We start from the raw sequence: 23,766 nt of genomic DNA on the forward strand, positions 1-23,766 counted from the left end.
TTCGTTCCAGAAGAGGACAGATGCAAAATTGCGTTCCCATGTTAAGTTTGGCTTGCTAAGAGTTCATTGACTTATTTCAGTTTTCCCCCGTGGGGAGAAGCGGAAGCTGGGTGCTTTCAAACGGCACAGTAAAATAATTAAGAAGTAAGAAGAGCCACTGGGTGTGTTGTCATGTGGAATCCTTTCTTTCTCGGGGTGTATGCATTATATCTATTTTAGGAAGTATCTAAGGTCGGCTGTAGTCACCTGGGAATATTCGAGTGTGTTTTGCACACTCCCTTTCGCCAGGTGTATCTTGATCTAGTGGTCAAGTTGGGCAAATGTCTTGGCGTCTGCAAGTAGATGCGAATTCCGGGTTGCTACTGGGGATAAAACGCCTTCCCCGATCCGAAGCAAATCAAGCGTGCAGATGGGGAACGATGCGGTTCAATATGCATGCAGCTCTGCTTGCTCTGCGCAAGAGTAGAGCCCTCTCTGCTCCTGAGTTTTGACCGTTCGGTGCTTCAGATCTGCCTGGAAATCGCATAACCCAGATTTCAGCTCCTAGAAGTCGGTCAACCAGCGACAATCAGCCCCAAGCACTTTATATAAGAGTGTATATCATGTGAGTGTTGATCATCACAGACAAATGTGACAATTTTGACACAGGCTGTTGATACAGTCGCCTGAATGTGACTGTATTTGATTGTGTGGTTGTGCTTGAATGGCAGGGAAATAGGTTTTTGAATTTGACAGAATTCTTCCAGGACCAGCAATAGCCACTTCTCAATGTCAGCATTTGGAGATATATCTTGATCTAGTGGTGAAATTGGGCAAGAAATTGGGCAGGGTTTGGGTTTCAGAGGGGAAAGTGTTGTTTACCAGGACCCAAAATCATCTTTGAGTGGGAGTAAGATCTTAATCATTATGTTCTACCCGCTGATTGCTTTGCAAAATATCTAAGGGACAAGATCATCAGGGAATTTCCCATGCTTTTACCTGAGCACCCTAGAAGCCAATCAGTACTTAACTGAATCAAAACATGTCCAGGCATCCTAGCCCTGTCCAGAGACCAAAAAGTCTTTCCTGCTAATTCTGGACCACCTCCTGTTCTGGATTACTTTGCATTGTGAGGAGTAAACCCCAGATCTGGCAACGAATGATGGGGCTCGGCTCAGGTGTGTCCATGGGGCTCAAATTAAGAGCTGCTAGCAATGGCAAGTGCGGGGAATCTGTGGTTATCTCATGTGAAGTAGGAGCGACCTGTGCCAAACCTGTGATTTCCCCAAGAGATGCTTATAAGCGTTGTGAGTAGACAGCAGGAACCCAGAGCTCTGAACCAATGTGCCAGACACCTGGAAACTATCACAGGACAAGTTTATCTCACTGTATTGGCCACTTCAAAAAGATGACCTGATTGTAGAATGTTGCCTGGAGTCACGGAAGGGACGCAGGTGGCTCTGTGGTCTAAACTACTGAGCCTCTTGGGCTTGCTGATCAGAAAGTCGGTGGTTTGAATCCCCGTGACAGGGTGAGCTCCCGTTGCTCAGTCCCTGCTCCTGCCAACCTAGCAGTTTGAAAGCACACCAGTGCAAGTAGATAAATAGGTACTGCTGCAGTGGAAAGGTAAACGGTGTTTCTGTGCACTCTGGTTTCCGTCACGGTGTTCCGTTGCACCAGAAGCAGTTTAGTCCTGCTGGCCACATGACCCAGAAAGCTGTCTGTGGACAAACGCCGGCTCCCTTGGCCTGAAAGCGAGATGAGCGCTGCAACCCCATAGTCGCCTTTGACTGGACTTAACCATCCAGGGGTCCTTTACCTTTTTACCTTTACCTTTCGAGTCCTGGAGCTGGAAGGGACCTCGGAGGTCAACCACTCTAACCCCACCTGCTCATCACAGGTTCTGCAGTGGAAGTTGCAACTATGGAAGGTGTGAGGCACCCTTTGACCTTCCCGATGTGGCTGAACTACAGTTCCCATCAGTCCCAGCAAGCATAACCAACAGCCAGGAGTTGTGGGAGTTGTAGTTCAGCAACACCTGGAGGGCTGTACCTGAAGTGCAGCATCCCTGAGAGGTGGACATCCAGATTCTATCTCCAGTGGCAGAGAGCCTCCACCTGCTAAGGTAGCCTCTTCCACTGTCAAATAGCTCTTATTGGTTAGGAAGTCTCCCCCAATGTTTAGTCACAATCAGTGGTGATTCCTCCATTGCAGGGGGTTGGACTAGATGACCCAAAGTGTCCCTAAAGGTAAAGGGACCCCTGACCATTAGGTCCAGTCACAGACTACTCTGGGGTTGCGGCGCTCATCTCGCTTTATTGACTGAGGGAGCCAGCGTACAGCTTCTGGGTCATGTGGCCAGCATGACTAAGCCGCTTGTGGTGAACCAGAGCAGTGCACAGAAATGCTGTTTACCTTCCTGCCAGAGCGGGACCTACTTATCTACTTGCACTTTGACGTGCTTTCGAACTGCTAGGTTGGCATAAGCAGGGACCGAGCAATAGGAGCTCACCCCGTCACGGGGATTTGAACCTCCCACCTTCTGATCGGCAAGCCCTGGGCTCTGTGGTTTAACCCACAGTCCCTACCATCTCTAAAATTCCAAGATTCCAAGTCTGTTCTATCTTACACATGAATAGCTATCAGCTCTGGATATCTGGAGATAGCTCTTGTGTCTGATCTAAATGTTTGATTCTAGCATCACTGTAGCATGGTGGTTAGGAGAGGGTGAAGCTGCAAACTGTCCTGTGTTCAAATCTCGCAGCTGTTGCAAACTCACCTGGTGGCCTTATATGAATGACTCCTCTGCCTCTCACCTCAGGGGTGTGCAGTTGTCATCCGATGTGCTGATGTTATTTGAACTGGGCTTGCAGTGCCTTGATTTGATCTGATGACTTCGAATCTTTGGGAGCTACAGGGAGTCCTTTTCACACAAACCAAGCATGACAAGGGATACCATAGCAAAGCATCCCAGTGTGTGGTCTACATTTCTAGAGCCATCTGAAAATTAATTAAAATTAAGGCACATTGAGTTTACCGAGATCACCGACTCTCATTTCCTCTCCTCCTCCTCTTTTATTAATTTATTCATTGACTGATTGCAATGTCGTTGATATTGTCTCAGTTGGGTATTACAGGAATGAGCCAGTTTGAGCTTCAGACTTTAGCAGTCTCTCTCCTCCTTTTCACCGCAAAGAGGAGTTTCGAAGGATCTTCTTTCAGGTTTTATCTAAACCCAGTTTGTTGTTACATCCCAAGTGAGACCTGCGATTAGTTGAAATTCACCATGGGCCAAAACCAGGTTTAGATCCTGGCTTATTTCAATAAAACCATGGTTTGAAGTGACCATGGTTTGTCCTGGTGTAGCAAGAGAATGTGGTTCGTTTACACCAGGAAGCCACTTGCTTCCAACCTCTCCTCTGTTGCGAGGGAAGAAGAAGCGGTTGAGCCCATTGCTCATGAGCTGTCATTGCTGAAATGCTAAATTATGGTTTTGTGTTATGTCTGGACCAGGTTCAAATGTCTGTGTCTGAAGGAGCGTCTCCACCCCCATCATTCTGCCCGGACACTGAGGTCCAGCGCCGAGGGCCTTCTGGCGGTTCCCTCATTGCGAGAAGCAAAGTTACAGGGAACCAGGCAGAGGGCCTCCCCAGAGTGGCTGGGGAGGCCCAGCCAGATGGGCGGGGTATAAATAATAAATTATTATTATGTGTTGCTGGTTGCAATGTGTCATTTCCAGTGCCTCAGTTACTAATAAACAGAGGAACAGAGGAATGTTCATGCCATTATTGTCTCTGTACTGAAAAAATCAAGGACACCTAAATAATCAAACAGCAGCATCATTGCAAAAAGCAAAGGCAGTTTCACAACAAACCGTAAACTGTGTTGTGTGGTTTTCCCTAGTGACTGGGATTGCTGCAGAGCTGGCTGAGGACCAGACTCTTAATCTCAGGATTGTTTGGGGGTTCAAGCCCCCCAAAAAGATTCCTGCATTGCAGGGGGTTAGACTAAATGATTCAACAGTTCTGTGATTCTAAGAAGTTTTGGAGTATAGTTCGCAGCCAGCAGAGCCAGCCCAGTCAAGGTCAGGAGGAGACTGATGGGGGTGTAGTTTGAAATATCTGGAGTGAACCAGATTGGGGGACACTGGTTTGGTGTACTGCAAAAGACAACTGCCTTGCTGGATCGGATTTATCAGGCCCAGCATCATGCTTTTTCAGGAATAGTTTAGGACAGATGTCTTCAGGAAGCTTCCCAGAAGCTGTTCCACCCTGTTTTGTCATGTTCATTGTCTGGTATTCAGTAGCACACACCTCTGAACGTGTTGTTTGCACTTAGCTATCACTGGTGATATACCTCCTTGACTCATCCATTTCAGACGTGATCTAAGTCTTACTCCTCAAGGAGGCAATGATGGACGCCAACTTGGGCGGTTTTAAAAGAGGACCGGACAAATTCATAAGAGGAGGAGAGGGCTTTCAGTAGCTACTACCAAACCAAAGAGTTTATTGCATCCACCAAAGGCCGTAACCATTCCAGCCACTGCAATTTGCCAGGCTGCAGATCAGACCATACAGTAAATACATAAAACAAGGCACCAACAATGTGAAGAAAGAGTCAGAATTCATAAATATCACCTGCTAGCTCAATCCTACATAACTTAACCCATGTTCAAGCTCCAAAGCTCCTGCACAACTTATTGCAATACCACCTAGCTCTCGCTTTCTGATCTTTCACACACACACACACACTTTTCAGGTTTATACATTTCACTGATTTTACCATCATTTTAATATTTCAAAACTTGACATCCTTCCCCCCTCTTTCTGCAGTTCCTTAAATTTATTTTTAATATCTTCTGCATATCCAAATGAACTTAATTTGCTCATTTATTCATCTACTTTAAATATATATAGTCTTATGAAACTATAGGTTATTACAATAATCCTGCCAATGTCCTCATCAGCTGGCAATTAATCTGTAAATATTCAATAAACCATTTCCATTCTTTTATAAAAAGTTTGTTATATTGATTTCTTATTCTTCTGGTAGGTTTTGCCATTTCTGCGTATTCCGTAAGTTTTTGTATCCATTCTTCCTTTGCTGGGATTTCTGCTTCTTTCCATTTTGGGGCGAGTAACATTCATGCCGCTTTCTAATCTTTCTTGCAGCCAGAGCATAATGCGCCTCTCTATTTATCACAAAACACTTAGCGTCTCTCTCTCTTTCTTTCTTTCTCTCTCTCTCTCTCTCTCTCTCTCTCTCACACACACACACACACACACACACACACTGTGCCAGGTTTACGTATAAGCTAAACAAGCTACAGCTTAGGCCCTCAAAAAATTTAAAGGAAAAAAACCTGGATGTACATTTCCAAAAGATAAGAGAAGTTCAACAATTACTTGGATAAAATACATATTTTGTTACATGCAAATGCCTTTAGATACCTATTAATTACCACATAGCATAGACAGTGGTACCTCGGGTTACAGATGCTTCAGGTTACATACGCTTCAGGTTACAGACTCCGCTAACCCAGAAATAGTATCTCAGGTTAAGAACTTTTCTTCAGGCTGAGAACAGAAATTGCGTGGTGGTGGCGCGGTGGCAGCAGGAGGCCCCATTAGCTAAAGTGGTACCTCAGGTTAAGAACGGTTTCAGGTTAAGAATGGACCTGCAGAATGAATTAAGTTCTTAATCTGAGGTACCACTGTATTCAACACAAAAAACAGTGACAATTTGTTGTTGACAAAGGACAGCTGGACATATAAAGGGCCCCGTTACCTTCAGTAGCTTAGGGCTGCATCAAACCTAAATCCGGCCCTGCGCGCTCTCTCTCTCTCTCTCTCTCTCTCACACACACACACACACATGAATAATTTCTGCCATACTAAGCCTGCTTCCTGGAGTCAGCAAAGGTATTAGCAATCGATCTCTTGGATCCCAATATAAAGGGCAGATCAGTGAGTAGCGTATTACATCTTACACCTGAGCTATGGCAGAGCCTGTCATCATATAGGACCCTATTGCAGTGGCCACCCAAAACTGCTTTGGGCATTGCATGGAAAGTGAGCTCCATTTCTTAATGGATCAGGCACAGGTGTGGTCAAGCAGCATGCTCTGTGATGCTCTGTTTTCAGAAATGGGAACCGTGGCGAGAAGCTAGGATTCCTAATTAAATGCAAAGCCCTTCTGGATTCTACCCAGAAGAGCCAATTCTGAAGTTGTCTCTTGTACATGGTCAAAAGAAAATTCAATTCTGCATAGTACAGTGGTACCTCGGGTTAAGAACTTAATTCGTTCCGGAGGTCCATTCTTAACCTGAAACTGTTCTTAACCTGAGGTACCATTTTAGCTAATGGAGCCTCCCGCTGCCGCCGCGCCACCACCACACAATTTCTGTTCTCATCCTGAAGCAAAGTTCTTAACCCGAGGTACTATTTCTGGGTTAGCGGAGTCTGTAACCTGAAGCGTCTGTAACCTGAAGCATCTGTAACCCCAGGTACCACTGTAATAACTCTCTATAAGGTACGATGTATAGACTTTCCAATGTTGTGAATTACGTTGCGAACCGCCCTTTGTGTTGTGAACCATCCCGAGATCTACGATGGAAGTATACAAATAAAATAAATTAATAATCATAATCATAATAATGTAGGTTATTACCCCATTCCATATAGCGCAAAGCAGGAAAATGTTCGGTGGGCTTAACTGATGAAATTTAGCTGGGTGGAGTCAGCTCTTACCTTAATTGTTGGCCACCCTAGTTCTGTGCAGAAGAGCAATGGCTACCAGCCTCTTTTCTGCCTCCACAATGCCGGAAACCACAAGAGGGGAGAGTGGCTCCTGTGTTCGAATTCTGCTTGCGGGTTTCCCAATAGAGGCATATGGCTGACCCCTGTGAGAATGGGCATGGAGGATTAGAGAGGCCATTGGTTTCATCCAGCAGCCAGGCTTTCCTTCTGTTCTTAAATGTTCTCCCTCACTGAACTTTCAGATCTCGACACATCGCTTTGGCTGAACTCTTAACTGCAAGAGATGGAGACAAATTGCTTTTGGGTGATTCTCTCAATTACTCTTTACCGTACGACATCCTTAAGCATGCAGCATGGGGTTCTGCGCTCTTAAGTAAATGGTGATTCATAAAGGAAAATGGGAGCTGTGATTTTATATAGTCTCCCTCTCTGTTAACGAGTGGAACAAACGAGGAGGGAGGTGAAACAAAAACCCGCCCCGGTTACTGAAAGATATAATTGTCTCGCATCAGAAATAATTTCAGATATATGTGACTGAGGAGCCAGGAGGAAGGCGATGGGACAGCCATTATGTGGCTGTGCTGTAATTACGGAGAAATTTGTGGTTCCAAATGAACCTTTTAACCTGGCTTATTATATGCCAGGTAGGTAAATGTAATATTTGAGAAACATTGGAAACTTCCCTGTCTCCCTCCCTCCCTCCCCTCTCTTTCTCCTAGCCTAGATTCCCAGAGCTTGCCAAGGAAACATAGGTATTTTCTTAAAAAACATGGAGCATAATAATGAGAAGAAACAGTTTGGGAATTATTATGGGCAGTAGTAATACTAGTAGAAGTGTAGTTGTTGTTTATATAAGAAATAGCAGTGTGTTGGTGTTCAGAATTGTTCAGAGTTCCAGCCAGCCAGGCAGCTCTGCCCTATTCCAGGATACACCATTCCCAGAAACGATCACACACAAATTTTATACAAATGGTGAGCTCTCTCTCTCTCTCTCTCTCTCTCTCTATTTGGTACTCTCCTTTGGAGATACATAACTGCCTACTAGGGAAGGTCCTAGGAAGAGCTGACTTCCAAATTCTGGCTGCAGACACCAAGAAGACGTTGCCCTATGTCCTAGCCAAATGCCCAATAGAGAAACAGTTGAGGGAGGTGGGTGTGCTTAGCCCAGAAGAGGGGCATCTGAAGGTACCATGATACCTTCATGACTAAAAGGCTGTCCCATGGAAGATGGAGCAAACCGGTTTCCTGCTGCTCCATGGGTAGGACCTGAACCAACAGATTCAAATGTTAAGAAAGGCAGTTTCAGCTACTGAGCTTTCTGCTGGTAGGTGGAACAGACTCCCTTGGAAAGTAGTGGACCCTCCTTCACCAGAGGTTTCTAAACAGAGGTTAGAGGGCCAACTGCTAGGGTTCTTTAGCTCTGATTCCTGCATTGCAGGGGGTTGGACTAGACAATCCTTTGGGTTTCTTCCAACTCTACAATTCTGTGATTCCTCAGATATTCGGGAGGGAGTGAAAGGGGAACTGAGAGAAGGGCTGTATCAGAAGATCTTGGGAATGGCAAAGCTGATCCTCACCCCCAGTTCAGTGACACAGGCCTGTAGTACCAACCACAGACATCTGCTCCCTGACTCTTGCCTGCGCTCATAAACTTCATGTCATGAATGAGCCAGCTCCCAGTGAAGGTTTGCAGCCAGCTCTCAGGGAAGGTTTACAGCCAGCTCCCAGTGAAGGTTTGCAGACAATTGAAGAAAGCATCCAGGAACAGAGAGGGTTAACTGCCATGCCAGAAGAGCATTGGCTAGTGCCAACTCCCCTGCCCCTTCGAATGCCTGTTGATAAGGGAATGGCTGAGAGCTGGCCGGAAGCCAGCCAACGCTCTCCAGAAGTGCAAACTGGCACAAACAGAGGAGGAAGCAGTTTGTCAGGACGGGAAGAGGTTGGAGCTGATCCAATCCCTCCTAAGAGTCGGCTACGGGGAGGGCTGTTATACCAGAAATAAAGCAAGAGGCGAAAGTGAGAAAGTTATATCTTCTGTAACCGGAAGGGGTCTTCAGAAGGGTCATCGTGATTGATGATGCCGGGAGGCTGTGTTGGAGCCATCCAAAGCTATTTTGACAAATCATCCTTTTTAATTAACTATGCTTACTGTGTCATCTGGGACGCAGGTGGTGCTGTGGGTTAAACCACAGAGCCTAGGACTTGCCGATCAGAAGGTCGGCGGTTTGAATCCCCACAACGGGGTGAGTTCCCGTTGCTCGGTCCCTGCTCCTGCCAACCTAGCAGTTCGAAAGCATATCAAAGTGCAAGTAGATAAATAGGTACCGCTCCGGCAGGAAGGTAAACGGCGTTTCCATGCACTGCTCTGGTTCACCAGAAGCAGCTTAGTCATGCTGGCCACATGACCCAGAAGCTGTACGCCAGCTCCCTCAGCCAATAAAACGAGATGAGCGCTGCAACCCCAGAGTCAGTCACGACTGGACCTAATGGTCAGGGGTCCCTTTAACTTTACTGTGTCATCAAGCCAGGAACTGGACTCCTGACATTTCATAGAGAATCACAGAGTTGTAAGGGACTTTGAGGATCATCTTGTCCAAATCTGCAAACATGGCGTCATCATCACCACGCTCTAACCAACCGAGCTGTTAAAATCTGAGTTGCGCTGACTACACCGTAGTAAACAATTTTGTTATTAAAAAAACCACAACCCACAGCAATATGGCATCATAGCTGCTGAAGGAACCCCTATAACACACATCCACTGGCATAAGCCCACCAGGAAGCAGATTGCCACGTTCTCCACCAGTGAATGGAAGCGCGAGAGATGATTTCAAGGGCGGCGTGTGACAAGTACCTTAGCCTTGAGCTGACAAAAGCATGAATGGTTGTTGCTAGGTGTTTTTCCCCAGGAGCTGTAGGTGCAGAGCCACAAGGTCAGCTCTTGCCATCTGTCTCTGCTGAATGGGAGCTGCGGCAGATCGCTTCCCAGGCTGAGCTTCCCCCCACTGCACGGAGGCACAGGGCTTGCATCTGCTAGCCTCTGTCCTGTTTTTTAGCACGTCGAGACAAAAATCCAGGTATGCATGTGAGGAATGTATCCCTGAGATCTCTCTTGCATGCGGTTACAAACACAAAGTTCTCATTGGCATGGGGTTGAATGAAGAAGTGAAATCAGCCATGCTTCGTTAGGAAAATGATGGTTTGACTATGCAGAATTAGATAAACTAACAGGAAGGATTCGAAACTGGCGAGACCAGAAATTCACGGAAGACTGGAGTAAATTTACAGACTATTTGAAAAGTAATTGTGAAGAACAGACGACATTTGAAGGGTTGCAATAAGTTTTGTGAGGAGTATTATTAGAAGTATTGTAAAAATGGACAAGGGGGAGGATGATTTGTTAAGAGGTGTAAAGGCAATATAAAGTTAAGAAATGCATAAGTTAAGAAATGCATAAGAAGTGGTTAAAGCGGTGGATCATCAGAGGTGCTGATGGAAGTCTAAAAAGATTGTATAAGTGATAAGTTTTGTGGTACGTTTTATAATTTATATATTAAAATTAATTAAAAAATATTATTTAAAAAAAGGAAAATTATGGTTTTTGTTTTGTTTTAAAGTCCAAGGCTGGCCCAAGACATTTCGCTGCCTGAGGCAAACAAGGCATTTGCCAACTGCTTCAGGTTGAAATGAGGCTGAGGTTCTCTTTCAGCCATGAAGCTCACTGACTGGCCTTAGGCCTGTCTTGAAGCCTAACCAGCCTCACTGGGTGTTGTGCGCACCGACCCCTCTCACTCTCCAGGCTTCAGGAAGACATCCGCAGCCTAAGCAGCCCTGGGCCAGCTCCACAAGCTCGGAGGACAGCAGGGAGGCGCCATCCCGCTGTTCCTTGACCTGGTTCGGCTTCCCCAACCTGGTTTTGGGGGGGAAATAAAGGGAAATTTTTTTTCCTTTATTTCCCCCCAAAAAAACTAGGTGCGTCCTATGGGACGGAGTGTCCTATGGGACGAAAAATACTGTAGATAGACAGACAGACAGATAGATAGATGATAGAGCATACATACCGGACCAGCTTGACACTTCATTCTCACTCCAACCATGGTCATGGCACAGCATCCTACTAAGCACCTTATTCTGTCCTTCCTCACTTTGTTGCCCCCCCCGCCCCCTGCTTTTGCCGCCTGAGGCAACTGCCTCGCTCTACCTAACAGTGGGGCCGGCTACATTTGCATGCCAACCTCAGTCTCCAGTAAGCTGTTTTCAGTCCCACGTAGTAGGGAAATGTTCCAATGCTTTGAAACATTGAGAAGGCAAGAATAGCCCTCCTGGAGCAGGCCCAAGGCCCACCGAACGTCCTGTTCCCACAGCAACCAACCAGATGGGGAGCCCGCAAGCGGGATGTGAAGGGCTACAGCTCTCTCCTGAGCTTGTTCCCCCACCAACTGGTATTCCAAGGCATGGGTACATGGCCCTGGTGACTAACAGCCCTCGGCACTTGTGTCCTCCGTGAACTTGCCTAAACCTCTCTTAAACTGAGCCTGCCTCTACATCTTGTGGGAGCCAATGCCACAGTTTAGATCTGTCCTGGATGACGAAGAGCCTCCTTCTGTCTGCTCTGAAACTCTCCCCCATTCAAGCTGCATCTGATGACCTCTCTGTGGGAAAGTGCTTGCGTAATATAGTTGAACGAGCAAGAAAATGTGAGAAAGGAATCCAGGCTCTGCCGTGCTTTCTGATCTAAAGGAATTCAATAAGAATTTTTAGATAGTGTCAGGGAACTGACATCGGAGCCAGAGGCGGAGGGAAGGCTCTCAAATGATGCTGGAGAAGGGCCCAGCAGGGAGAGAGGCAGCTCATCAGCTGGGGAAGGAAATCAGCGCAACACCAGGGGGGCAGATGGGGGAATTGGCGAGAGGGCTCCAGGACTCTTCGCTGGACACCAGCGGGGAGAGCACGGGTCCTCTGCTACCCACACCCTCCCTGCGCAGAAGACTGCCGCGCAGGGAGAGTAGGAGGAGACTTGGCGTCAAACAGCTTTTATGCTGGAAAAGGTTTAAGAAACGCCCACTGACGGATTCTGCTAGCGACTGAGGCAGCCACGAAGTGAAGGGCTGTCCAGACAGAAAAGGTTTAACAAGCCGACTTAGCCAGGAGTGTCGGCAACTTACGCACGAGCAACCCCTATATTCATCACAGATAGATTTCATTTTTAATGCATGCTAATGATCCCCAGTGTTTCTTGGACTGATAACTATTTTTTTGCCAGATTTTCTTCTAGGCCTTTTTCCATAAAAGGGGTGGTGGTGGTTCACAAAAGGGGGCGCCCATTATCTCCCTTGCCCAGGCCTCTGCCTGGCTCTGCAAGGCCCTGGCCATGGTGGAGGACAGAGAGGGCTGTGTGAGTGGAAATGACACGGGCCATTTCCCTACCTTAGGGACGCAGGTGGCACTGTGGTCTAAACCACTGAGCCTCTTGGGTTCGCTGACTGGAAGGTCGGCAATTCAAATCCCTGTGACGGTGCTGAGCTGCCATTGCTCTGTCCCAGCTCCTGCCAACCTAGCAGTTGCAAAGCACACCAGTGCAAGTAGATAAATAGGTACCACTGCAGCGGGAAGGTAAACGGCGTTTCCGTGCGCTCTGGTTTCCGTCATGGTGTCCCATTACACCAGAAGCGATTTAGTCATGCTGGCCACATGACCGGGAAAGCTGTCTGTGGACAAACGCCAGATCTCACCCATTCCTGCCTGAGCAACCTTTCCAAACATCTCCCCCCTCCGCCCATGCTTTGTGATCTGCTATTTGCCTCCGTCACCCGCAAGGTCAAGATTCTGTTTACTTTTCGGTTTTCTGTGCTTATTTTAGCATTTTGCGTTATGTACACAATCTGCTCCGAGCGCGACAGATTGGAGCTGGCATTGAAACGCCTCTTGGTAATTTAATAAACTCTCAAAGCAAACCATCTCAGGGGAGTGGCGGTGGCGAGGGGTGGGGGCAGAGAGAGCTATTGAAAGTGGGGGAAGCAGATGGGATGGGAACTTGCAAAATTGCTCTGCTGTGTCCTAATAGAGGAGCCTTTCAATGGAACCACATGGTTCTGGCTCAAAGGTGAGAAACAAGCTTGGGCTGTGTGAGAGGAAGAGATATCTGTAAACAGGTACAATGTGGTATAGGGATGCGGGTGGCGCTGTGGGTTAAACCACAGAGCCTAGGACTTGCCGATCAGAAGGTTGGCGGTTTGAATCCCCACGACGGGGTGAGCTCCTGTTGCTCCGTCCCTGCTCCTGCCAACCTAGCAGTTCGAAAGCATGTCAAAGTGCAAGTAGATAAATAGGTACCGCTCCGGCGGGAAGGTGAACGGCATTTCCATGCGCTGCTCTGGTTCGCCAGAAATGGCTTAGTCATGCTGGCCACATGACCCGGAAGCTGTACGCCGGCTCCCTTGGCCAATAAAGCGAGATGAGCGCCGCAACCCCAGAGTCGGCCACGACTGGACCTAATGGTCAGGGGTCCCTTTACCTTTACCTTACAATGTGGCATCAGCCACCGCCACACCATACATTTAAAGCACTATGATACCACTTCAAACCATCATTGACTTCCCCCAAAGAATTCTGGGAGGTGTAGTTTATTAAGGCTAAACATCGGATCAGCGCTTGATTTTGCTCTCCTATGTGCATCAGGTTACCTGTCCATCTTTTTTTAAAAAAAAATTGTGGCACATATATATTTATCCTCCTGCCACAGCCAGAAAATTCACTAAAATTTATGCTTTGGAAGGGTTGAGGTATGTTGCTGACATTCCAGGTATATGCCAATTGGTGCCTTCCATAACCTGGTTCATTACCCTCTCCATTTGACTGAACTACTCTTAAAATCCCTAACCCATTTTCCCAGACGTTATGAAAGAGAGAGAGGTTTGCAGAGACACCCAAAACATTGCCTCACTCTGAGAATTTAGCTATAAATATAACCGGCAACCACCATTGGTTGATATGTTCTCCCGCTAGCTTTTCACCTTGATGGGAAATGTATCCCCTTCATTATACGTGGGGAGCAAGAGGGAAAAGACAAAAAGGAAAATGTCTCAGAAAAGCTGAAACTGGAGCCCTCATCATCAAAGCGAGAGGCGTGTGTCGTTCTAGGAACACATTTATGCCAATGTAAGTAGAATTCGGTTCATCGTTGTTCTTTGATAAAGAACATTTGATATTCTCCCCCCACCCCCCACCCCGCTTTGGTGGTGCAAGTTACAATTAGCTGATGGAAAAACCAAGCACTTTTCTAGGAACCGATGGGGGGGCGGGCATTTTCCTGAAGCCATTTTCAGATAAAGCGGTTACAGAACATGTTCTGATAATTAAAGAGCCTGTCTGTTTTACAAGCGGCCTGCCTGGAGGCTGTTCTGAGAGTGTTCCACACCTTTTGACTTCAGCGCAGCCCCTGAGGGCCTTTCTGTAATCTCTCAGTCCTGCATGCTCTAATTTCCTAATGGCTTCTCCTGAATTTTTAAGACAGGGCCTTCCTCTGAATGCATTGGGCATTTGAAAATGACGTGAAGGGATTGGGGGGGCTTGTCAGTTCTGCCCCATTGAAAGCTATGGGGTTGACACCAGAGCGAAAGAGAACAGGCCCCTCCCTCTGTCAGTGGTTGCGACAGTAGTAGTAGTAGTAGTAGTAGTAATAATAATAATAATAATAATAATAATAATAATAATAATAATTTATTTATACCTGGCCCATATGGCTGGGTTTCCCCAGCCACTCTGGGCGGCTTCCAACAAAGATTAAAAATACATTAAAACGTCACACATTAAAAACTTCCTTGAACAGGGGTGCCTTCTATACAAACTATACAAAGGTCTGTATAGTTAAAGCTATGGTTTTCCCAGTAGTGATGTATGGAAGTGAGAGCTGGACCATAAAGAAGGCTGATCGGCGAAGAATGGATGCTTTTGAGTTATGGTGCTGGAGGAGACTCTTGAGAGTCCCATGGACTGCAAGAAGATCACACATATCAATTCTGAAGGAAATCAGCCCTGAGTGCTCACTGGAAGGACAGATCGTGAAGCTGAGGCTCCAGTACTTTGGCCACCTTATGAGAAGAGAAGACTCCCAGGAAAAGATCCTGATGTTGGGAAAGATTGAGGGCACAAGGAGAAGGGGACAACAGAGGACGAGATGGTGGGACAGTGTTCTCGAAGCTACCAGCATGAGTCTGATCAAACTGCGGGAGGCAGTGGAAAACAAGAGGGCCTGGCGTGCTCTGGTCCATGGGGTCACGAAGAGTCGGACACGACTAATCAACTAAACAACAACATGTTGTTTATCTCTTTGACATCTGATGGGAGGGCATTCCACAGGGCGGGTGCCACTACTGAGAAGGCCCTCTGCCTGATTCCCTGCAACTTGGCTTCTCACAGCAAGGGAACCGCCAGAAGGCCCTCAGCGCTGGACCTCAGTGTCTGGGCAGAATGTTGGGGGTGGAGACGCTCCTTCAGTTATACAGGACCGAGGCCGTTTAGGGCTTTAAAGGTCAACACCAACACTTTTAATTGTGCTCAGAAACGTACTAGGAACCAATGTAGGTCTTTCAAGACCGGTGTTATGTGGTCTCGGTGGCCGCCCCCAATCACCAGTCTATCAGCCGCATTCTGGATTAGTTGTAGTTTCCGGGTCACCTTCAAAGGTAGCCCCACGTAGAGCACATTTCAGTAGTCCAAGCAGGAGATAACTAAAGCATGCACCACTCTGGTTAGACAGTAGGGTTTCCAATCAGGAGCACCCCAAACCCTCCAACATTTTACCAAGGAAAATGGGGACATACAATTCAATATTATTAGTATTAGTATTATTAATACCTTGCCCATCTGACTAGTTTGCCCCATCTGCTCTGGGGGGCTTCCAACTTCCCTATACAGTGGTACCTTGGTTTTCAAACTTAATCCGTTCCGGAGGTCCATTCCAAAACCAAAGCGTTCCAAAACCAAGGCGTGCTTTCCCATAGAAAGGAATGCAAAACGGATTCATCTGTTCCCGACTTTTAAAAACAACCCCTAAAACAGCAATTTAACATGAATTTTACTATCTAACAAGACCAGTGATCCATAAAATGAAAGCAATAAACAATGCGCTGCAATCACACAATCAATCAATCAATCAGTAGCTGAACTGGGTTCCTCATAGTCACAAAAACAAAACAATAAGCCACAAACCCACAAAATAAGTAGCAAAAACAGACAGACCTCAGTGTAACACTCAAAACGGAAATGTGACACAAAACAGAAACGTAACACTCAAAACGGAGCACATTCGGCTTCTGAAAAAAGTTTGTAAACCAGAACACACACTTCCGGGTTTGCAGCATTTGTGTTCCAAGTTGTTCGAATACCAAGGCATTTGAGAACCAAGGTATCGCTGTACTGGGCTGCCTTCAGATGACTTCTGAAGGTTGTATAGTTACTTATCTCCTTGGTTGGGGGGGGGGGCGGTTACATAACTCCATACCCTCCAACATGTCTCCAAAATAGGGATGTCCTAAGGAAAATCCAGACATTTCAGATTCAAATCAGAAACCGGGAACGTCCTTGGAAAATAGGGACACTTGGAGGGTCTGTTTTTTCTATGGCATAGAGCTAATTGTGATGCTTAACCAGTCAGCCAAAGCAGTTGCTAAAACAAAGGGAATAGTTTGGCAAAGTACCCCTGGCAGATACAAGATCCCAAGAATTGGAAGGGGACTCAGGGCATCATCTAGACTGACCCCTCAAACTCAACATGGCTTCTGTAAATCTGGCACCGCCCCCGGAAAATAGAGACCCTTAGCAGGTCTGCAGCCTGAGAGTTCATGGCTCAAGCCTGTGACCTAAGGGCAGTCCCTGGGGACATCACAGGAGCGAGCTGCAGTGATGTCATGAAGCATGGCACATTAAGCATTAATCACAGGCTCTGGGAGCGTGCCATTCAGATAAAGTCTAACAAATAAGCAAATATGTCACTGGTTGGAATCTGGCATTTTAAAAAGCAACAACTGCTCATATAAGAAGAAGAAGAGTTTGGATTTGATACCCCACCTTTCACTCCCTTTAAGGAGTCTCAAAGCGGCTAACATTCTCCTTTCCCTCCCTCCCCCACAACAAACACTCTTTGGGGTGAGTGGGGCTGAGAGACTTCAAAGAAGTGTGACTGGTCCAAGGTCACCCAGCAGCTGCAAGTGGAGGAGCGGGGAATCGAACCCGGTTTCCCAGATTATGAGACTACCGCTCTCCATATGGCTCTCCATATACACGTCAGCCCAGAAAAGCAATGCAATCACTATACTAATCAAGGATAGCTTACACACCACTGTGGAAATGGCGTAACTGTTTTTTTTTTTAATGGAAGGTATTTTTTTTAGTAGTCAAAATACATTATAAACTGATGACTGTTGGTCGCATTGACCAAAATCAGAATGTCTTTTTAATAGGCTTGCTTAAAGAGGAATAGATAATATAGAGGATTGTGTTCTTTGGGTATTTTAAGTGTTTGAAATGGGCTTTTTGAATTGTTCTAGTCATTGAAATTCCTTCTAAAATGCCTTTACTAAGTGACCATTTTTATAATGTCCACCAGATGGAGATTACATGATGTTCTCCAGCGCCTGCAATACATTTTTCTAAATAGTTTGATTTTATCGCTTTAGTTTATGCTGATGATGCTCATATTTTGATAGAAGGCTCCCTTGATATCAATATGCCTGGCAGCTGGCAACAGAAGGAACACATGCTGTTGTTGTGTAACAAGGAGCTGCTCGACTCTATAGAGCAAACTTGTAGAAAATGCGTTGAATGGGGCTGCTCATCAGTTTCCAGCAAATCCCCAATCCTGAGCAGAAGTGAGGTGGCTATTGAGGGGTTTGAGGCATAGCAGAGTCAAAGTGAGATCCATACAAGGTGACACAATGCAAACCAGAAACCCCTGAAGCACTGTGTGGCTGTGGGATGTAATCCACTGGGAGCAGTCGAATACAACATTCCTTGTTTTCCTAGAGTGGACATGCAAGGGGATGTTTGGTCCAGCCAATCGAAACTTCCTGTTTCCTCCTAAGCTGGAACATCCTTCCTTTTGCATGGGACTAGAGGTGGGCGTGAACTTACCTGTCCAGGTAACAAAAGGACAAGGCATGCTGACACACCCTCTCTTTTTCACTTCCTTCCTTGTTGGACCAGCTTTTTAGCTAGGAATGCTCTGCTAGCTCTCAGCCAGCAGAAGCACTGGGATTATAACTCCATATGGGGTAGATCCACATGTACACATCTGTAACTAAGTCTGCCTTCAGGGATCCAACTGTGAATTGAATGTGAGTAAACTTCTTTTACTGACTTTAAATAAGATTGTTGTGTCTTTATTCTTTTAGGAGGGATAAAAGGGAACTTACCAGGAACATACAATTCAATACGGAATTGTATGATAGTGAGAGGCTTACACGAGCCTGCAACCAGCTACCTGCTGTGCATGTAAAAGGGGAATGTAAACTCTGCTAAGTAAAGGAACTTGCCAGCACAAGTTAGGAAGGATATTAATAAACAATAGATCCTCTCCTGCCTCTATGAACATTGACGGCACCCCGGCAATCTAGATGTGGAAAGAAATGCTACAGACAAGTGTTTGCTAAAAGCAAGCGTCCCTAAGATTACCATATACCGTACATAATAATGCCAGGATGGGGATGAGAGAGAAAACATGAGAATCGGGAGAAGGTAGATGGGTAGAGGACCTCTGTTGTGACTCACAGATCAAGCTTGTTGATTGTAATGGCCTTACCTGATAGTGGAGGGGAAGACACTCTTTCTTTTTCTTTTTTTATACATTTTTATTAATTTTTTAACATATTAATTCCAACATTCATACAACATAACTTCTGACCCTATACAATATTTTTGGACTTCCGTCAATGCCTCCGATGATTTCCCATTGTTTATCACCTATTATGCATTTTTAAAGTTCATATTGCCTTTGATATCTTTAACTAATAATTCTCCATATTGTCTTTTTTGCAATATTTCGAATAGTTCACCTTACAAAACTTCTTGCAAACCTACTAGCGTAATCTGTTCATCACAATTACTTTTCAAATAGTCCATAAATTTACTCTAGTCTTCTGAGAATCTCTGGTCCCGCAGGTTTCGACTCCTTCCTGTTAGTTTATCTAATTCTGCATAGTCCATCAATGTCATCCTCCAGTCTGGGAAGACACTCTTTCAGATAACCTGGTTCAGAGCAGTTTAAGGAAAATAGTCGGAAAGGGAAATAGACAAGGCACAAGGTAGGATTCTTCTGCTTCATTATGCTGTGTCTATAGACAAGGCCTCATCCTTTCCTCCTTTCGGCCTTACCTTTCAAATTCCTCCTATCCCAAACCTTCCTCAATTTGTACTTTTCAACCTTATCCCCCTTTCTATCACATCTCTGGTGTTTTCCGCTACATGGATAACCAGCGTGGTACCTTCCAGATGTTAGGTCCCTCATCCCTGACTATCAGGCATGCTTACTGCCATTGATGGGAGCTGCAGTTCACATCTGGAGGGCCCTACTTTGGCTGCCCCTTTCTATTTTGGAAACCAAATTGCGACATATTTTGTTTTAGCTTTCTCGCGCTGTTTCCCTACCTGGTGGATTCCCATGACATCTTTGAAGCAATGGTGAAATTTTGTGTAGGGGACCAGGGCCAGAGGCGCCAGACTGCAGGGGCAATTGGGGGGGGGGAGGAGCGTAACACAGGTGAGCATCTCACCCTCTTCTCTAAGCCAGGCTGAAACTTCCCAGGCTTTGGGAAGGAGACGCCAGGGGAACATTTAGGGAACTAGCCTTGTCCCCCTAGTCTACTGACTGCACACCTGTGCTTTGAAAGATGGTCACATGAGAATTTAATATGCATTGAAAAGTATAATCAATGCCTTTGTTTCTTGCCCTGATCAATTCAATGAAGCAATCCTAATTCGTGTGTGTGTGTGTGTGTGTGTGTGTGTGTGTGTGTAACAATTTAGAATATTCATTTAACCAAACTTAACATATCAAAAAACTGGGACGCAGGTGGCGCTGTGGGTTAAACCACAGAGCCTAGGACTTGCCAATCAGAAGGTCAGCGGTTCGAATCCCCATGACGGGGTGAGCTCCTGTTGTTTGGTCCCTGCTCCTGCCAACCTAGCAGTTTGAAAGTGCAGGTAGATAAATAAGTACTGCTCCAGCGGGAAGGTAAATGGCGTTTCCATGCACTGCTCTGGTTCGCCAGAAGTGGCTTAGTCATGCTGGCCACATGACCCAGAAGCTGTATGCCGGCTCCCTTGGCCAATAAAGCGAGATGAGCACTGCAACCCCAGAGTCGGTCACGACTGGACCTAATAGTCAGGGGTCCATTTACCTTACCTTTAACATATCAAAAACTTCCCTTCTTCTCTTTCAATGGTTCATTTTTCATATCATAAATCCCTGCACATTTTACATAAATTAAACCATTCAGTATTCCATTATTGCATCCATCAAAACTTATTTACACTGTTTTATCTTAATGCTGCCAATGTTTCCAAGTGTACATAATTTCCCCCATATATTCAATAAATATTTTCCAATCTTCTTTAAACGTATGTTCTTCTTGTTCTCTTATTCTATACGTTAGGTCCTCAAGCGACGCATATTCCATCAGTTTATGTTGCCATTCTTCTTTAGTTTGGACTTCGCTCATTTTCCATCTTGGAGCTAATGAAACACAGGCCGCAATAGTAGCATATATTAATAACCTTTTTTGACACCTGGGAGTTTCCATCTGAATTATCCCCAACAAAAAGGACTCTGGTTTTTGGGGGGGAAGTGCTTTTAAACATTTTTTTCAATTCATTATGAATTATTTCCCAATACACTTTTACCCTTTTGCAGGTCCACCACATGAAAGAATGTGCCCTCAACCTCTTTGCATCCCCAGCACTTATCTGATTCAGTCTTATACATCTTAGAAATGCTACTCGGAGTTAAATGCCATCTGTATCTCATTTTCAGGTAGTTCTCCTTCAAGGAATAACATGCTGTAAGTTTCAGATCGCTCTTTCAAAGTCCCTCCCCGCCAAGCAATCCTAATTCTCAGATGGTCCTGCGCTTCCTTTCAAACCAAGGTAGTAATATCTTAAACAATTTCATCAGGACTTATCTCCTTGTTATAAGAAAATGAAAAAAAATGATAAGGCACCAGTCTTAGACAGACTTCTGGCAGAATCGTCTTAGAAATTTTGCGTTACATTATTAATTCCTTTTATTAATAAAATAAATGAGCTCTCACAGCAATGGCAATATCTCTGCAATCTTGTAGAACAGCTCAGATTATTCTGAGAAGCAATAAAGTGAAAGGTTCATCTTCACCGGGATCATGCCCATGCATTTCCCAACTGAATCAGACTTTTGCACATTTACACAGGAAATGTAGACTCACACATCATGACCAAACAGGTTTTGTGCTTGGAGGAAAAGTACATTCTAATGACAGAAGATTAATGATACTTGTAAGTGAAGGTCCATTATCAGATTATCAGGTTCAGGCTTGGCCAGAAGATGCACCGTAGGTCCTATTCTTGCTTTACACATGTGTAGGACACCCCTGCATTGAAGAAGTAGTGGGACCCTGTTTCTGACCCATCTCCTTGACATCTGCACCTTGAGCATGGATGATTGGGAGGAAGAGAGGAAGAGAGGCCCTCTACATGAGAAGCTCATGAGAAGTGGCTTCATGTTCCAGCAAGACACCTGCACAATCCAATGTCCTAACGTCAGGAGCTGGAGTCAGGGGCAGGTCGGGATTAAAACGCCCGGTGTCAGTGAAGTCAACACTTCATTCATGACCTCTGTGGATGGCAGGACTCTCAACTACAGTTTGGTTTCGACTTGATGGGCCATTGGCTTGAGCCAGCAAGGTTATTGTCATATTACTATACCCATTCTGCAAATTTGTTGTTGTTTAGTCGTTTAGTCATGTCTGACTCTTCCTGACCCCATGGACCAGAGCACACCAGGCACTCCTGTCTTCCACTGCCTCCCGCAGTTTGGTCAAACTCACGCTGGTAGCTTCGAGAACACTGTCCAACCATCTCGTCCTCTGTCGTCCCCTTCTCCTTGTGCCCTCAATCTTTCCCAACATCAGGGTCTTTTCCAGGGAGTCTTCTCTTCTCATGAGGTGGCCAAAATATTGGAGCCTCAGCTTCAGGATCTGTCCTTCCAGTGAGCACTCAGGGCTGATTTCCTTCAGAATGGATAGGTTTGATCTCCTTGCAGTCCATGGGACTCTCAAGAGTCTCCTCCAGCACCATAATGGGCAAGTACTGCTGCAGCTGCTGCTGTTATACCCTGCCCATCTGGTTGGCTTGCCCTAGCCACTCTTGGTGGCTTCCCATTCATAGAAAAACATAAAAAAATGTCAAACACTAAAAACTTCCCAATACAGGGCTGCCTTCAGATGCCTTCTAAAAGCTGTGTTAGTTCTTTATTTCCTTGACATCTGGTGGGAAGGCTTTCCACAGGGAGGGTGCCACTGCTTAGAAGGCCCTCTGCCTGGTTCCTCTGCCCCAGGGGTGGAGGAAGGGGGGTGCGGTAGGTGTGATCTGCCCTGGGTATCACCACTGAGGGGGGTGGGGTGACAAAATGCCAGGCAGCACCATGGGGCCTGCAGTGTGCCCGAGCCATGTGTCTCTCCTGGGAGAGACGCAGTGGCTTGGGCACAAACAGGCTCCACGCTGCCCATATGATCCGTCCGCTGCCTCCATACCCCCAGCTGTAGGGCGGCTGAGTGGGAGGAGATAGGCAGACTCCGGAGGCCCCATGGTGTGCCCGCCCCTATGGGCGGCTCGTCTCACCCTCATCCCACCCCTATGGGCGGCTCGTCCTGCCCCTGGGCGTGCCGCCCCAGGCACCCGAGTGGCTTTCTCCCACCACTACTCTGCCCAGCAGCACACATGACCTTCTGAGCGTTGGTAAAAGGAGACATGCGAAAGCAACAGGGAGAGTAAGAGGCCAACCAAAACAAAAAGTCTATCAGGATTGGAGAATCTTTAAAGAATATTTAGAAAACTATGGAATAAAAGGAAACATCTTGGCAGAATTAGACTGATCCCTGTATTGGATAAATATAAGTTTGTAGGGAGGTGAAAAGAAATTATATAAGAAATATGTAACGGTGCGGTATAAAGTAATGGATAGACAAAGTACAGTGGTACCTCGGGTTACATGCGCTTCAGGTTACAGACGCTTCAGGTTACAGACTCCGCTAACCCATAAATAGTACCTTGGGTTAAGAACTTTGCTTCAGGATGAGAACAGAAATTGCGTGGCGGCAGCGGGAGGCCCCATTAGCTAAAGTGGTGCTTCAGGTTAAGAACAGTTTCAGTTAAGAACGGACCTCCAGAATGAATTAAGTACTTAACCCGAGCTACCACTGTACAGTGAGATTAATTGGAAGTCAGTTTTAAATTTCTTTTCTATAAATTTTATAATTGTGTTCAATACCAGAAGTATATAGGATGATAATTATATTACTCTTCTTATATCTTATAGTGTGGTGGTTTGTTTGATTTTTCTGTTATTTGTTTGTTTGTTTGTTTACTTGTATGTACGTCTGTTTTTCATAAATGTATTGATTTTAAATTAATAAAGATTTATTTATTTTTTGAAGGAGATATGCATGCATTTGCTACCTTTGCATGAGATAAGGCTTGGGACCTATATCTCTCCCATTTTTTGAAATTAAATGACCTCTGATTTGAGGAGCTGGGTGTGTTGGGTGACCCGTTGGGATGGGCAATCTGGCATTCCAAATGGCCAAAGCCAGTTTTCCTAATCCACAAGCAAAAGCTATTAATGCCATCTGGGAGAAATATTAAAGCGAGCTGACAGCTGTTTCCTCCCACCATAGACTTTTTTGTTGTTATTATTATAATGGATTCAGCACAGCTGCTTTGTATTGAGATTTCTCTGTTTGGAAATGGCACGGTTTCACAAAAATAAAAGACTTGGAGGAGG

The 23,766-nt window shown here is 45.7% G+C and overlaps 1 protein-coding gene across 5 annotated transcripts in view; it reads left to right on the forward strand.

The window, feature by feature from the left end:
* The window catches only part of CRHR2 (corticotropin releasing hormone receptor 2), a 210,135-nt gene that overhangs the window by 55,686 nt on the left and 130,683 nt on the right, over nucleotides 1–23,766 (forward strand). The window lies entirely within an intron of this gene.

The sequence above is a fragment of the Podarcis liolepis genome (assembly GCF_965112155.1).
Source record: "Podarcis liolepis genome assembly, chromosome: 12".
Taxonomy (NCBI): Eukaryota; Metazoa; Chordata; class Lepidosauria; order Squamata; family Lacertidae; genus Podarcis; species Podarcis liolepis.